This window comes from Alligator mississippiensis, chromosome 9, assembly GCF_030867095.1.
Source record: "Alligator mississippiensis isolate rAllMis1 chromosome 9, rAllMis1, whole genome shotgun sequence".
NCBI classification, from domain to species: domain Eukaryota; kingdom Metazoa; phylum Chordata; order Crocodylia; family Alligatoridae; genus Alligator; species Alligator mississippiensis.
Window position 1 is genome coordinate 33,527,384 of NC_081832.1, and position 20,204 is coordinate 33,547,587.

Sequence of the window (20,204 nt, forward strand, 5' to 3'; positions counted from 1 at the left end):
TACTACTACCAGAACAACCACTACTACTACTACAAGAGAAACCACTACTGCTACTACAGGAACAACCACTACTACTATTACTAGTATTACAACAACAACCAGTACTACCATTACAAGAACAAACACTACTATTTCCAGAAGTAAAACCACTACTACTACTGTTACTACAAGAACAACCAGCACCACTACTACTACTACAAGAACAACCACTACTACTACTACAAGAACAACCACTACAGCTACCACTACTACAACTACAAGAACAACCAACACTACAACAACAAATACTACTACTACAAGAGAAACCACTTCTACTACTACTACTACTACTACTACAAGAACAACCACTACTACTACTACAAGAACAACCACTACAACTACCACTACTACAACTACAAGAACAACCACTACTACTACAAGAACAACCACCACTACTACTACTTCTACAAGAACAACCACTACTACTACTACAAGAACAACCGCCACTACTACTACTACTACTACTACAAGATCAACCACTACTACTACTACTACTACATCTACAAGTAGAACCACTACTACTACTAAAACAACAACCACTACTACTACTACTACAAGAACAACCACTACTACTACTACAAGTATTACAAGAAAAACCACTACCACTACTACAAGAACAACCACTACTACTTCTACAAGAACAACCACTACAACTACCACTACTACAACTACAAGAACAACCACTACTACTACAAGAACAACCACCACTACTACTACTGCTACTACAAGAACAACCGCTACTACTACTACTACTACTACAAGAACAACCACTACTACTTCTACAAGAACAACCACTACTTCTCCTACTACTACTACTACTACTACTACAAGAACAAACACTAATACTACTACTACTAAAAGAACAACCACTACTACTACTACAAGAACAACCACTACTACTACTAGTACTACTACTACTACTACTACTACAAGAACAACCACTACTACTACTACAAGTACAACCACGACTACTACTACTACTACAAGAACAACCACTACTACTACTACTACTACTACAAGTAGAACCACTACTACTACTAAAACAACAACCACTACTACTACTACAAGAACAACCACTACTACTACTACAAGTATTACAAGAAAAACCACTACTACTACTACAAGAACAACCACTACTACTTCTACAAGAACAACCACTACTACTACTAGTACTACTACTACTAGTACTACTACTACTACAAGAACAACCACTACTACTTCTAAAAGTACAGCCACAACTACTACTACAAGAATAACCCCTACTACTGCTACAAGAACAACCACTGCTTCTCCTACTACTCCTTATACTACAAGAACAAACACTACTACTAGTAGTATTACAAGAAAAACCACTACTACTACTACAAGAACAACTGCTACTAATACTATTACAAGTACAACCACTACTACTACCAGAACAACCACTACTACTACTACAAGAGAAACCACTACTACTACTACAGGAACAACCACTACTACTATTACTAGTATTACAACAACAACCAGTACTACCATTACAAGAACAAACACTACTATTTCCAGAAGTAAAACCACTACTACTACTGTTACTACAAGAACAACCAGCACCAATACTACTACTACAAGAACAACCACTACTACTACTACAAGAACAACCACTACAACTACCACTACTACAACTACAAGAACAACCACCACTACAACAACAAATACTACTACTACAAGAGAAACCACTTCTACTACTACTACTACTACTACAAGAACAACCACTACTACTACTACAAGAACAACCACTACAACTACCACTACTACAACTACAAGAACAACCACTACTACTACAAGAACAACCACCACTACTACTACTTCTACAAGAACAACCACTACTACTACTACAAGAACAACCGCTACTACTACTACTACTACTACAAGATCAACCACTACTACTACTACTACTACTACTACTACAAGTAGAACCACTACTACTACTAAAACAACAACCACTACTACTACTACAAGAACAACCACTACTACTACTACAAGTACTACAAAAAAAATCACTACTACTACTACAAGAACAACCACTACTACTTCTACAAGAACAACCACTACAACTACCACTACTACAACTACAAGAACAACCACTACTACTACAAGAACAACCACCACTACTACTACTGCTACTACAAGAACAACCGCTACTACTACTACTACTACTACAAGAACAACCACTACTACTTCTACAAGAACAACCACTACTTCTCCTACTACTACTACTACTACTACAAGAACAACCACTACTACTACTACTACTAAAAGAACAACCACTACTACTACTACAAGAACAACCACTACTACTACTAGTACTACTACTACTACTACTACTACTACTACTACAAGAACAACCACTACTACTTCTAAAAGTACAGCCACAACTACTACTACAAGAATAACCCCTACTACTGCTACAAGAACAACCACTGCTTCTCCTCCTACTACTTCTACTACAAGAACAACCACTACTACTAGTAGTATTACAAGAAAAACCACTACTACTACTACAAGAACAACTGCTACTAATACTATTACAAGTACAACCACTACTACTACCAGAACAACCACTACTACTACTACAAGAGAAACCACTACTACTACTACTACACGAACAACCACTATTACTATTACTAGTATTACAACAACAACCAGTACTACCATTACAAGAACAAACACTACTATTTCCAGAAGTAAAACCACTACTACTACTGCTACTACAAGAACAACCAGCACCACTACTACTACTACAAGAACAACCACTACTACTACTACAAGAACAACCACTACTACTACTACTAGTATTACAACAACAACCAGTACTACCACTACAAGAACAAACACTACTACATCCAGAAGTGAAACCACTACTACTACTACTACAAGAACAACCACCACCACTACTACGACTACTACTACAAGAACAACCACTACTACTACTACAAGAACAACCACCACTACTTCTACTAGTATTACAAGAACAACCCCTACTACTACTACAAGAACAACAGCTACTACTAATAATACTACCACACGTACAACCACTACTACTACAACAACAACAAATACTACTACTACAAGAGAAACCACTACATCTACTACTACTAGTACAAGAACAACCACTACTACTACTACAAGAAAAACCACTGCTTCTCCTACTACTACTATTACAAGAACAACCACTACTACTACTACAAGAACAACCTCCACTACTAATACTAGAACAACCACTACTACTACTACTACTACTACTACTTCTACTACTACTACTTCTACTACTCCTACTACAAGAACAACCACTACTACTAATACTAATACTACTATTACAAGGACAACCACTACGATTACTACAACTAGAACCACTACAACTACTACAAGAACAACCACTACTACTACTACTACTACTACTACAAGTAGAACCACTACTACTACTGAAACAACAACCACTACTACTACTACAAGAACAACCACTACTACTACTACAAGTTTTACAAGAAAAACCACTACTACTACTACAAGAACAACCACTACTACTTCTACAAGAACAACCACTACAACTACCACTACTACAACTACAAGAACAACCACTACTACTACAAGAACAACCACCACTACTACTACTGCTACTACAAGAACAACCGCTACTACTACTACTACTACTACAAGAACAACCACTACTACTTCTACAAGAACAACCACTACTTCTCCTACTACTACTAATACTACTACTACAAGAACAACCACTAATACTACTACTACTAAAAGAACAACCACTACTACTACTACAAGAACAACCACTACTACTACTAGTACTACTACTACTACTACTACTACTACAAGAACAACCACTACTACTACTACAAGTACAACCACGACTACTACTACTACTACAAGAACAACCACTACTACTACTACTACTACTACAAGTAGAACCACTACTACTACTAAAACAACAACCACTACTACTACTACAAGAACAACCACTACTACTACTACAAGTATTACAAGAAAAACCACTACTACTACTACAAGAACAACCACTACTACTTCTACAAGAACAACCACTACAACTACCATTACTACAACTACAAGAACAACCACTACTACTACAAGAACAACCACCACTACTACTACTGCTACTACAAGAACAACCGCTACTACTACTACTACTGCTACAAAAACAACCACTACTACTTCTACAAGAACAACCACTACTTCTCCTACTACTACTACTACTACTACAAGAACAACCACTACTACTACTACTACTAAAAGAACAACCACTACTACTACTACAAGAACAACCACTACTACTACTAGTACTACTACTACTACTACTACTACTACAAGAACAACCACTACTACTTCTAAAAGTACAGCCACAACTACTACTACAAGAATAACCCCTACTACCGCTATAAGAACAACCACTGCTTCTCCTACTACTCCTTATACTACAAGAACAAACACTACTACTAGTAGTATTACAAGAAAAACCACTACTACTACTACAAGAACAACTGCTACTAATACTATTACAAGTACAACCACTACTACTACCAGAACAACCACTACTACTACTACAAGAGAAACCACTACTGCTACTACAGGAACAACCACTACTACTATTACTAGTATTACAACAACAACCAGTACTACCATTACAAGAACAAACACTACTATTTCCAGAAGTAAAACCACTACTACTACTGTTACTACAAGAACAACCAGCACCACTACTACTACTACAAGAACAACCACTACTACTACTACAAGAACAACCACTACAGCTACCACTACTACAACTACAAGAACAACCAACACTACAACAACAAATACTACTACTACAAGAGAAACCACTTCTACTACTACTACTACTACTACTACAAGAACAACCACTACTACTACTACAAGAACAACCACTACAACTACCACTACTACAACTACAAGAACAACCACTACTACTACAAGAACAACCACCACTACTACTACTTCTACAAGAACAACCACTACTACTACTACAAGAACAACCGCCACTACTACTACTACTACTACTACAAGATCAACCACTACTACTACTACTACTACATCTACAAGTAGAACCACTACTACTACTAAAACAACAACCACTACTACTACTACAAGAACAACCACTACTACTACTACAAGTATTACAAGAAAAACCACTACCACTACTACAAGAACAACCACTACTACTTCTACAAGAACAACCACTACAACTACCACTACTACAACTACAAGAACAACCACTACTACTACAAGAACAACCACCACTACTACTACTGCTACTACAAGAACAACCGCTACTACTACTACTACTACTACAAGAACAACCACTACTACTTCTACAAGAACAACCACTACTTCTCCTACTACTACTACTACTACTACTACAAGAACAACCACTACTTCTCCTACTACTACTACTACTACTACTACAAGAACAAACACTAATACTACTACTACTAAAAGAACAACCACTACTACTACTACAAGAACAACCACTACTACTACTAGTACTACTACTACTACTACTACTACAAGAACAACCACTACTACTACTACAAGTACAACCACGACTACGACTACTACTACAAGAACAACCACTACTACTACTACTACTACTACAAGTAGAACCACTACTACTACTAAAACAACAACCACTACTACTACTACAAGAACAACCACTACTACTACTACAAGTATTACAAGAAAAACCACTACTACTACTACAAGAACAACCACTACTACTTCTACAAGAACAACCACTACTACTACTAGTACTACTACTACTAGTACTACTACTACTACAAGAACAACCACTACTACTTCTAAAAGTACAGCCACAACTACTACTACAAGAATAACCCCTACTACTGCTACAAGAACAACCACTGCTTCTCCTACTACTCCTTATACTACAAGAACAAACACTACTACTAGTAGTATTACAAGAAAAACCACTACTACTACTACAAGAACAACTGCTACTAATACTATTACAAGTACAACCACTACTACTACCAGAACAACCACTACTACTACTACAAGAGAAACCACTACTACTACTACAGGAACAACCACTACTACTATTACTAGTATTACAACAACAACCAGTACTACCATTACAAGAACAAACACTACTATTTCCAGAAGTAAAACCACTACTACTACTGTTACTACAAGAACAACCAGCACCACTACTACTACTACAAGAACAACCACTACTACTACTACAAGAACAACCACTACAACTACCACTACTACAACTACAAGAACAACCACCACTACAACAACAAATACTACTACTACAAGAGAAACCACTTCTACTACTACTACTACTACTACAAGAACAACCACTACTACTACTACAAGAACAACCACTACAACTACCACTACTACAACTACAAGAACAACCACTACTACTACAAGAACAACCACCACTACTACTACTTCTACAAGAACAACCACTACTACTACTACAAGAACAACCGCTACTACTACTACTACTACTACAAGATCAACCACTACTACTACTACTACTACTACTACAAGTAGAACCACTACTACTACTAAAACAACAACCACTACTACTACTACAAGAACAACCACTACTACTACTACAAGTACTACAAAAAAATCACTACTACTACTACAAGAACAACCACTACTACTTCTACAAGAACAACCACTACAACTACCACTACTACAACTACAAGAACAACCACTACTACTACAAGAACAACCACCACTACTACTACTGCTACTACAAGAACAACCGCTACTACTACTACTACTACTACAAGAACAACCACTACTACTTCTACAAGAACAACCACTACTTCTCCTACTACTACTACTACTACTACAAGAACAACCACTACTACTACTACTACTAAAAGAACAACCACTACTACTACTACAAGAACAACCACTACTACTACTAGTACTACTACTACTACTACTACTACTACTACTACAAGAACAACCACTACTACTTCTAAAAGTACAGCCACAACTACTACTACAAGAATAACCCCTTCTACTGCTACAAGAACAACCACTGCTTCTCCTCCTACTACTTCTACTACAAGAACAACCACTACTACTAGTAGTATTACAAGAAAAACCACTACTACTACTACAAGAACAACTGCTACTAATACTATTACAAGTACAACCACTACTACTACCAGAACAACCACTACTACTACTACAAGAGAAACCACTACTACTACTACTACACGAACAACCACTATTACTATTACTAGTATTACAACAACAACCAGTACTACCATTACAAGAACAAACACTACTATTTCCAGAAGTAAAACCACTACTACTACTGCTACTACAAGAACAACCAGCACCACTACTACTACTACAAGAACAACCACTACTACTACTACAAGAACAACCACTACTACTACTACTAGTATTACAACAACAACCAGTACTACCACTACAAGAACAAACACTACTACATCCAGAAGTGAAACCACTACTACTACTACTACAAGAACAACCACCACCACTACTACGACTACTACTACAAGAACAACCACTACTACTACTACAAGAACAACCACCACTACTTCTACTAGTATTACAAGAACAACCCCTACTACTACTACAAGAACAACAGCTACTACTAATAATACTACCACACGTACAACCACTACTACTACAACAACAACAAATACTACTACTACAAGAGAAACCACTACATCTACTACTACTACTACAAGAACAACCACTACTACTACTACAAGAAAAACCACTGCTTCTCCTACTACTACTATTACAAGAACAACCACTACTACTACTACAAGAACAACCTCCACTACTAATACTAGAACAACCACTACTACTACTACTACTTCTACTTCTACTACTACTACTTCTACTACTCCTACTACAAGAACAACCACTACTACTAATACTAATACTACTATTACAAGGACAACCACTACGATTACTACAACTAGAACCACTACAACTACTACAAGAACAACCACTACTACTACTACTACTACTACTACAAGTAGAACCACTACTACTACTGAAACAACAACCACTACTACTACTACAAGAACAACCACTACTACTACTACAAGTTTTACAAGAAAAACCACTACTACTACTACAAGAACAACCACTACTACTTCTACAAGAACAACCACTACAACTACCACTACTACAACTACAAGAACAACCACTACTACTACAAGAACAACCACCACTACTACTACTGCTACTACAAGAACAACCGCTACTACTACTACTACTACTACAAGAACAACCACTACTACTTCTACAAGAACAACCACTACTTCTCCTACTACTACTAATACTACTACTACAAGAACAACCACTAATACTACTACTACTAAAAGAACAACCACTACTACTACTACAAGAACAACCACTACTACTACTAGTACTACTACTACTACTACTACTACTACAAGAACAACCACTACTACTACTACAAGTACAACCACGACTACTACTACTACTACAAGAACAACCACTACTACTACTACTACTACTACAAGTAGAACCACTACTACTACTAAAACAACAACCACTACTACTACTACAAGAACAACCACTACTACTACTACAAGTATTACAAAAAAACCACTACTACTACTACAAGAACAACCACTACTACTTCTACAAGAACAACCACTACAACTACCATTACTACAACTACAAGAACAACCACTACTACTACAAGAACAACCACCACTACTACTACTGCTACTACAAGAACAACCGCTACTACTACTACTACTGCTACAAGAACAACCACTACTACTTCTACAAGAACAACCACTACTTCTCCTACTACTACTACTACTACTACTACTACAAGAACAACCACTACTACTACTACTACTAAAAGAACAACCACTACTACTACTACAAGAACAACCACTACTACTACTACTACTACTACTACTACTACTACTACTACAAGAACAACCACTACTACTTCTAAAAGTACAGCCACAACTACTACTACAAGAATAACCCCTACTACCGCTATAAGAACAACCACTGCTTGTCCTACTACTCCTTATACTACAAGAACAAACACTACTACTAGTAGTATTACAAGAAAAACCACTACTACTACTACAAGAACAACTGCTACTAATACTATTACAAGTACAACCACTACTACTACCAGAACAACCACTACTACTACTACAAGAGAAACCACTACTGCTACTACAGGAACAACCACTACTACTATTACTAGTATTACAACAACAACCAGTACTACCATTACAAGAACAAACACTACTATTTCCAGAAGTAAAACCACTACTACTACTGTTACTACAAGAACAACCAGCACCACTACTACTACTACAAGAACAACCACTACTACTACTACAAGAACAACCACTACAGCTACCACTACTACAACTACAAGAACAACCAACACTACAACAACAAATACTACTACTACAAGAGAAACCACTTCTACTACTACTACTACTACTACTACAAGAACAACCACTACTACTACTACAAGAACAACCACTACAACTACCACTACTACAACTACAAGAACAACCACTACTACTACAAGAACAACCACCACTACTACTACTTCTACAAGAACAACCACTACTACTACTACAAGAACAACCGCCACTACTACTACTACTACTACAAGATCAACCACTACTACTACTACTACTACATCTACAAGTAGAACCACTACTACTACTAAAACAACAACCACTACTACTACTACAAGAACAACCACTACTACTACTACAAGTATTACAAGAAAAACCACTACCACTACTACAAGAACAACCACTACTACTTCTACAAGAACAACCACTACAACTACCACTACTACAACTACAAGAACAACCACTACTACTACAAGAACAACCACCACTACTACTACTGCTACTACAAGAACAACCGCTACTACTACTTCTACTACTACAAGAACAACCACTACTACTTCTACAAGAACAACCACTACTTCTCCTACTACTACTACTACTACTACTACAAGAACAAACACTAATACTACTACTACTAAAAGAACAACCACTACTACTACTACAAGAACAACCACTACTACTACTAGTACTACTACTACTACTACTACTACAAGAACAACCACTACTACTACTACAAGTACAACCACGACTACTACTACTACTACAAGAACAACCACTACTACTACTACTACTACTACAAGTAGAACCACTACTACTACTAAAACAACAACCACTACTACTACTACAAGAACAACCACTACTACTACTACAAGTATTACAAGAAAAACCACTACTACTACTACAAGAACAACCACTACTACTTCTACAAGAACAACCACTACTACTACTAGTACTACTACTACTAGTACTACTACTACTACAAGAACAACCACTACTACTTCTAAAAGTACAGCCACAACTACTACTACAAGAATAACCCCTACTACTGCTACAAGAACAACCACTGCTTCTCCTACTACTCCTTATACTACAAGAACAAACACTACTACTAGTAGTATTACAAGAAAAACCACTACTACTACTACAAGAACAACTGCTACTAATACTATTACAAGTACAACCACTACTACTACCAGAACAACCACTACTACTACTACAAGAGAAACCACTACTACTACTACAGGAACAACCACTACTACTATTACTAGTATTACAACAACAACCAGTACTACCATTACAAGAACAAACACTACTATTTCCAGAAGTAAAACCACTACTACTACTGTTACTACAAGAACAACCAGCACCACTACTACTACTACAAGAACAACCACTACTACTACTAAAAGAACAACCACTACAACTACCACTACTACAACTACAAGAACAACCACCACTACAACAACAAATACTACTACTACAAGAGAAACCACTTCTACTACTACTACTACTACTACAAGAACAACCACTACTACTACTACAAGAACAACCACTACAACTACCACTACTACAACTACAAGAACAACCACTACTACTACAAGAACAACCACCACTACTACTACTTCTACAAGAACAACCACTACTACTACTACAAGAACAACCGCTACTACTACTACTACTACTACAAGATCAACCACTACTACTACTACTACTACTACTACAAGTAGAACCACTACTACTACTAAAACAACAACCACTACTACTACTACAAGAACAACCACTACTACTACTACAAGTACTACAAAAAAAATCACTACTACTACTACAAGAACAACCACTACTACTTCTACAAGAACAACCACTACAACTACCACTACTACAACTACAAGAACAACCACTACTACTACAAGAACAACCACCACTACTACTACTGCTACTACAAGAACAACCGCTACTACTACTACTACTACTACAAGAACAACCACTACTACTTCTACAAGAACAACCACTACTTCTCCTACTACTACTACTACTACTACAAGAACAACCACTACTACTACTACTACTAAAAGAACAACCACTACTACTACTACAAGAACAACCACTACTACTACTAGTACTACTACTACTACTACTACTACTACTACTACAAGAACAACCACTACTACTTCTAAAAGTACAGCCACAACTACTACTACAAGAATAACCCCTTCTACTGCTACAAGAACAACCACTGCTTCTCCTCCTACTACTTCTACTACAAGAACAACCACTACTACTAGTAGTATTACAAGAAAAACCACTACTACTACTACAAGAACAACTGCTACTAATACTATTACAAGTACAACCACTACTACTACCAGAACAACCACTACTACTACTACAAGAGAAACCACTACTACTACTACTACACGAACAACCACTATTACTATTACTAGTATTACAACAACAACCAGTACTACCATTACAAGAACAAACACTACTATTTCCAGAAGTAAAACCACTACTACTACTGCTACTACAAGAACAACCAGCACCACTACTACTACTACAAGAACAACCACTACTACTACTACAAGAACAACCACTACTACTACTACTAGTATTACAACAACAACCAGTACTACCACTACAAGAACAAACACTACTACATCCAGAAGTGAAACCACTACTACTACTACTACAAGAACAACCACCACCACTACTACGACTACTACTACAAGAACAACCACTACTACTACTACAAGAACAACCACCACTACTTCTACTAGTATTACAAGAACAACCCCTACTACTACTACAAGAACAACAGCTACTACTAATAATACTACCACACGTACAACCACTACTACTACAACAACAACAAATACTACTACTACAAGAGAAACCACTACATCTACTACTACTACTACAAGAACAACCACTACTACTACTACAAGAAAAACCACTGCTTCTCCTACTACTACTATTACAAGAACAACCACTACTACTACTACAAGAACAACCTCCACTACTAATACTAGAACAACCACTACTACTACTACTACTACTACTTCTACTACTACTACTTCTACTACTCCTACTACAAGAACAACCACTACTACTAATACTAATACTACTATTACAAGGACAACCACTACGATTACTACAACTAGAACCACTACAACTACTACAAGAACAACCACTACTACTACTACTACTACTACTACAAGTAGAACCACTACTACTACTGAAACAACAACCACTACTACTACTACAAGAACAACCACTACTACTACTACAAGTTTTACAAGAAAAACCACTACTACTACTACAAGAACAACCACTACTACTTCTACAAGAACAACCACTACAACTACCACTACTACAACTACAAGAACAACCACTACTACTACAAGAACAACCACCACTACTACTACTGCTACTACAAGAACAACCGCTACTACTACTACTACTACTACAAGAACAACCACTACTACTTCTACAAGAACAACCACTACTTCTCCTACTACTACTAATACTACTACTACAAGAACAACCACTAATACTACTACTACTAAAAGAACAACCACTACTACTACTACAAGAACAACCACTACTACTACTAGTACTACTACTACTACTACTACTACAAGAACAACCACTACTACTACTACAAGTACAACCACGACTACTACTACTACTACAAGAACAACCACTACTACTACTACTACTACTACAAGTAGAACCACTACTACTACTAAAACAACAACCACTACTACTACTACAAGAACAACCACTACTACTACTACAAGTATTACAAGAAAAACCACTACTACTACTACAAGAACAACCACTACTACTTCTACAAGAACAACCACTACAACTACCATTACTACAACTACAAGAACAACCACTACTACTACAAGAACAACCACCACTACTACTACTGCTACTACAAGAACAAACGCTACTACTACTACTACTGCTACAAGAACAACCACTACTACTTCTACAAGAACAACCACTACTTCTCCTACTACTACTACTACTACTACTACAAGAACAACCACTACTACTACTACTACTAAAAGAACAACCACTACTACTACTACAAGAACAACCACTACTACTACTAATACTACTACTACTACTACTACTACTACAAGAACAACCACTACTACTTCTAAAAGTACAGCCACAACTACTACTACAAGAATAACCCCTACTACCGCTATAAGAACAACCACTGCTTCTCCTACTACTCCTTATACTACAAGAACAAACACTACTACTAGTAGTATTACAAGAAAAACCACTACTACTACTACAAGAACAACTGCTACTAATACTATTACAAGTACAACCACTACTACTACCAGAACAACCACTACTACTACTACAAGAGAAACCACTACTGCTACTACAGGAACAACCACTACTACTATTACTAGTATTACAACAACAACCAGTACTACCATTACAAGAACAAACACTACTATTTCCAGAAGTAAAACCACTACTACTACTGTTACTACAAGAACAACCAGCACCACTACTACTACTACAAGAACAACCACTACTACTACTACAAGAACAACCACTACAGCTACCACTACTACAACTACAAGAACAACCAACACTACAACAACAAATACTACTACTACAAGAGAAACCACTTCTACTACTACTACTACTACTACTACAAGAACAACCACTACTACTACTACAAGAACAACCACTACAACTACCACTACTACAACTACAAGAACAACCACTACTACTACAAGAACAACCACCACTACTACTACTTCTACAAGAACAACCACTACTACTACTACAAGAACAACCGCCACTACTACTACTACTACTACTACAAGATCAACCTCTACTACTACTACTACTACATCTACAAGTAGAACCACTACTACTACTAAAACAACAACCACTACTACTACTACAAGAACAACCACTACTACTACTACAAGTATTACAAGAAAAACCACTACCACTACTACAAGAACAACCACTACTACTTCTACAAGAACAACCACTACAACTACCACTACTACAACTACAAGAACAACCACTACTACTACAAGAACAACCACCACTACTACTACTGCTACTACAAGAACAACCGCTACTACTACTACTACTACTACAAGAACAACCACTACTACTTCTACAAGAACAACCACTACTTCTCCTACTACTACTACTACTACTACTACTACAAGAACAAACACTAATACTACTACTACTAAAAGAACAACCACTACTACTACTACAAGAACAACCACTACTACTACTAGTACTACTACTACTACTACTACTACTACAAGAACAACCACTACTACTACTACAAGTACAACCACGACTACTACTACTACTACAAGAACAACCACTACTACTACTACTACTACTACAAGTAGAACCACTACTACTACTAAAACAACAACCACTACTACTACTACAAGAACAACCACTACTACTACTACAAGTATTACAAGAAAAACCACTACTACTACTACAAGAACAACCACTACTACTTCTACAAGAACAACCACTACTACTACTAGTACTACTACTACTAGTACTACTACTACTACAAGAACAACCACTACTACTTCTAAAAGTACAGCCACAACTACTACTACAAGAATAACCCCTACTACTGCTACAAGAACAACCACTGCTTCTCCTACTACTCCTTATACTACAAGAACAAACACTACTACTAGTAGTATTACAAGAAAAACCACTACTACTACTACAAGAACAACTGCTACTAATACTATTACAAGTACAACCACTACTACTACCAGAACAACCACTACTACTACTACAAGAGAAACCACTACTACTACTACAGGAACAACCACTACTACTATTACTAGTATTACAACAACAACCAGTACTACCATTACAAGAACAAACACTACTATTTCCAGAAGTAAAACCACTACTACTACTGTTACTACAAGAACAACCAGCACCACTACTACTACTACAAGAACAACCACTACTACTACTACAAGAACAACCACTACAACTACCACTACTACAACTACAAGAACAACCACCACTACAACAACAAATACTACTACTACAAGAGAAACCACTTCTACTACTACTACTACTACTACAAGAACAACCACTACTACTACTACAAGAACAACCACTACAACTACCACTACTACAACTACAAGAACAACCACTACTACTACAAGAACAACCACCACTACTACTACTTCTACAAGAACAACCACTACTACTACTACAAGAACAACCGCTACTACTACTACTACTACTACAAGATCAACCACTTCTACGACTACTACTACTACTACAAGTAGAACCACTACTACTACTAAAACAACAACCACTACTACTACTACAAGAACAACCACTACTACTACTACAAGTACTACAAAAAAAATCACTACTACTACTACAAGAACAACCACTACTACTTCTACAAGAACAACCACTACAACTACCACTACTACAACTACAAGAACAACCACTACTACTACAAGAACAACCACCACTACTACTACTGCTACTACAAGAACAACCGCTACTACTACTACTACTACTACAAGAACAACCACTACTACTTCTACAAGAACAACCACTACTTCTCCTACTACTACTACTACTACTACAAGAACAACCACTACTACTACTACTACTAAAAGAACAACCACTACTACTACTACAAGAACAACCACTACTACTACTAGTACTACTACTACTACTACTACTACTACAAGAACAACCACTACTACTTCTAAAAGTACAGCCACAACTACTACTACAAGAATAACCCCTACTACTGCTACAAGAACAACCACTGCTTCTCCTCCTACTACTTCTACTACAAGAACAACCACTACTACTAGTAGTATTACAAGAAAAACCACTACTACTACTACAAGAACAACTGCTACTAATACTATTACAAGTACAACCACTACTACTACCAGAACAACCACTACTACTACTACAAGAGAAACCACTACTACTACTACTACTACACGAACAACCACTATTACTATTACTAGTATTACAACAACAACCAGTACTACCATTACAAGAACAAACACTACTATTTCCAGAAGTAAAACCACTACTACTACTGCTACTACAAGAACAACCAGCACCACTACTACTACTACAAGAACAACCACTACTACTACTACAAGAACAACCACTACTACTACTACTAGTATTACAACAACAACCAGTACTACCACTACAAGAACAAACACTACTACATCCAGAAGTGAAACCACTACTACTACTACTACAAGAACAACCACTACTACTACTACTACTACAAGAACAACCACTACTACTACTACTACTACTAAAAGAACAACCACTACTACTACTACAAGAACAACCACTACTACTACTAGTACTACTACTACTACTACTACAAGAACAACCACTACTACTTCTAAAAGTACAGCCACAACTACTACTACAAGAATAACCCCTACTACTGCTACAAGAACAACCACTGCTTCTCCTACTACTACTTCTACTACAAGAACAACCACTACTACTAGTAGTATTACAAGAAAAACCACTACTACTACTACAAGAACATCTGCTACTAATGCTATTACAAGTACAACCACTACTACTACCAGAACAACCACTACTACTACTACAAGAGAAACCACTACTACTACTACAGGAACAACCACTACTACTATTACTAGTATTACAACAACAACCAGTACTACCATTACAAGAACAAACACTACTATTTCCAGAAGTAAAACCACTACTACTACTGCTACTACAAGAACAACCAGCACCACTACTACTACTACAAGAACAACCACTACTACTACTACAAGAACAACCACTACTTCTCCTACTACTACTACTACTACTACTACTACAAGAACAAACACTAATACTACTACTACTAAAAGAACAACCACTACTACTACTACAAGAACAACCACTACTACTACTAGTACTACTACTACTACTACTACTACTACAAGAACAACCACTACTACTACTACAAGTACAACCACGACTACTACTACTACTACAAGAACAACCACTACTACTACTACTACTACTACAAGTAGAACCACTACTACTACTAAAACAACAACCACTACTACTACTACAAGAACAACCACTACTACTACTACAAGTATTACAAGAAAAACCACTACTACTACTACAAGAACAACCACTACTACTTCTACAAGAACAACCACTACTACTACTAGTACTACTACTACTAGTACTACTACTACTACAAGAACAACCACTACTACTTCTAAAAGTACAGCCACAACTACTACTACAAGAATAACCCCTACTACTGCTACAAGAACAACCACTGCTTCTCCTACTACTCCTTATACTACAAGAACAAACACTACTACTAGTAGTATTACAAGAAAAACCACTACTACTACTACAAGAACAACTGCTACTAATACTATTACAAGTACAACCACTACTACTACCAGAACAACCACTACTACTACTACAAGAGAAACCACTACTACTACTACAGGAACAACCACTACTACTATTACTAGTATTACAACAACAACCAGTACTACCATTACAAGAACAAACACTACTATTTCCAGAAGTAAAACCACTACTACTACTGTTACTACAAGAACAACCAGCACCACTACTACTACTACAAGAACAACCACTACTACTACTACAAGAACAACCACTACAACTACCACTACTACAACTACAAGAACAACCACCACTACAACAACAAATACTACTACTACAAGAGAAACCACTTCTACTACTACTACTACTACTACAAGAACAACCACTACTACTACTACAAGAACAACCACTACAACTACCACTACTACAACTACAAGAACAACCACTACTACTACAAGAACAACCACCACTACTACTACTTCTACAAGAACAACCACTACTACTACTACAAGAACAACCGCTACTACTACTACTACTACTACAAGATCAACCACTTCTACGACTACTACTACTACTACAAGTAGAACCACTACTACTACTAAAACAACAACCACTACTACTACTACAAGAACAACCACTACTACTACTACAAGTACTACAAAAAAAATCACTACTACTACTACAAGAACAACCACTACTACTTCTACAAGAACAACCACTACAACTACCACTACTACAACTACAAGAACAACCACTACTACTACAAGAACAACCACCACTACTACTACTGCTACTACAAGAACAACCGCTACTACTACTACTACTACAAGAACAACCACTACTACTTCTACAAGAACAACCACTACTTCTCCTACTACTACTACTACTACTACAAGAACAACCACTACTACTACTACTACTAAAAGAACAACCACTACTACTACTACAAGAACAACCACTACTACTACTAGTACTACTACTACTACTACTACTACTACAAGAACAACCACTACTACTTCTAAAAGTACAGCCACAACTACTACTACAAGAATAACCCCTACTACTGCTACAAGAACAACCACTGCTTCTCCTCCTACTACTTCTACTACAAGAACAACCACTACTACTAGTAGTATTACAAGAAAAACCACTACTACTACTACAAGAACAACTGCTACTAATACTATTACAAGTACAACCACTACTACTACCAGAACAACCACTACTACTACTACAAGAGAAACCACTACTACTACTACTACTACACGAACAACCACTATTACTATTACTAGTATTACAACAACAACCAGTACTACCATTACAAGAACAAACACTACTATTTCCAGAAGTAAAACCACTACTACTACTGCTACTACAAGAACAACCAGCACCACTACTACTACTACAAGAACAACCACTACTACTACTACAAGAACAACCACTACTACTACTACTAGTATTACAACAACAACCAGTACTACCACTACAAGAACAAACACTACTACATCCAGAAGTGAAACCACTACTACTACTACTACAAGAACAACCACTACTACTACTACTACTACAAGAACAACCACTACTACTACTACTACTACTAAAAGAACAACCACTACTACTACTACAAGAACAACCACTACTACTACTAGTACTACTACTACTACTACTACAAGAACAACCACTACTACTTCTAAAAGTACAGCCACAACTACTACTACAAGAATAACCCCTACTACTGCTACAAGAACAACCACTGCTTCTCCTACTACTACTTCTACTACAAGAACAACCACTACTACTAGTAGTATTACAAGAAAAACCACTACTACTACTACAAGAACATCTGCTACTAATGCTATTACAAGTACAACCACTACTACTACCAGAACAACCACTACTACTACTACAAGAGAAACCACTACTACTACTACAGGAACAACCACTACTACTATTACTAGTATTACAACAACAACCAGTACTACCATTACAAGAACAAACACTACTATTTCCAGAAGTAAAACCACTACTACTACTGCTACTACAAGAACAACCAGCACCACTACTACTACTACAAGAACAACCACTACTACTACTACAAGAACAACCACTACAACTACCACTACTACAACTACAAGAACAACCACTACTACTACAAGAACAACCACCACTACAACAACAAATACTACTACTACAAGAGAAACCACTACTACTACTACTACTACTACTACAAGAACA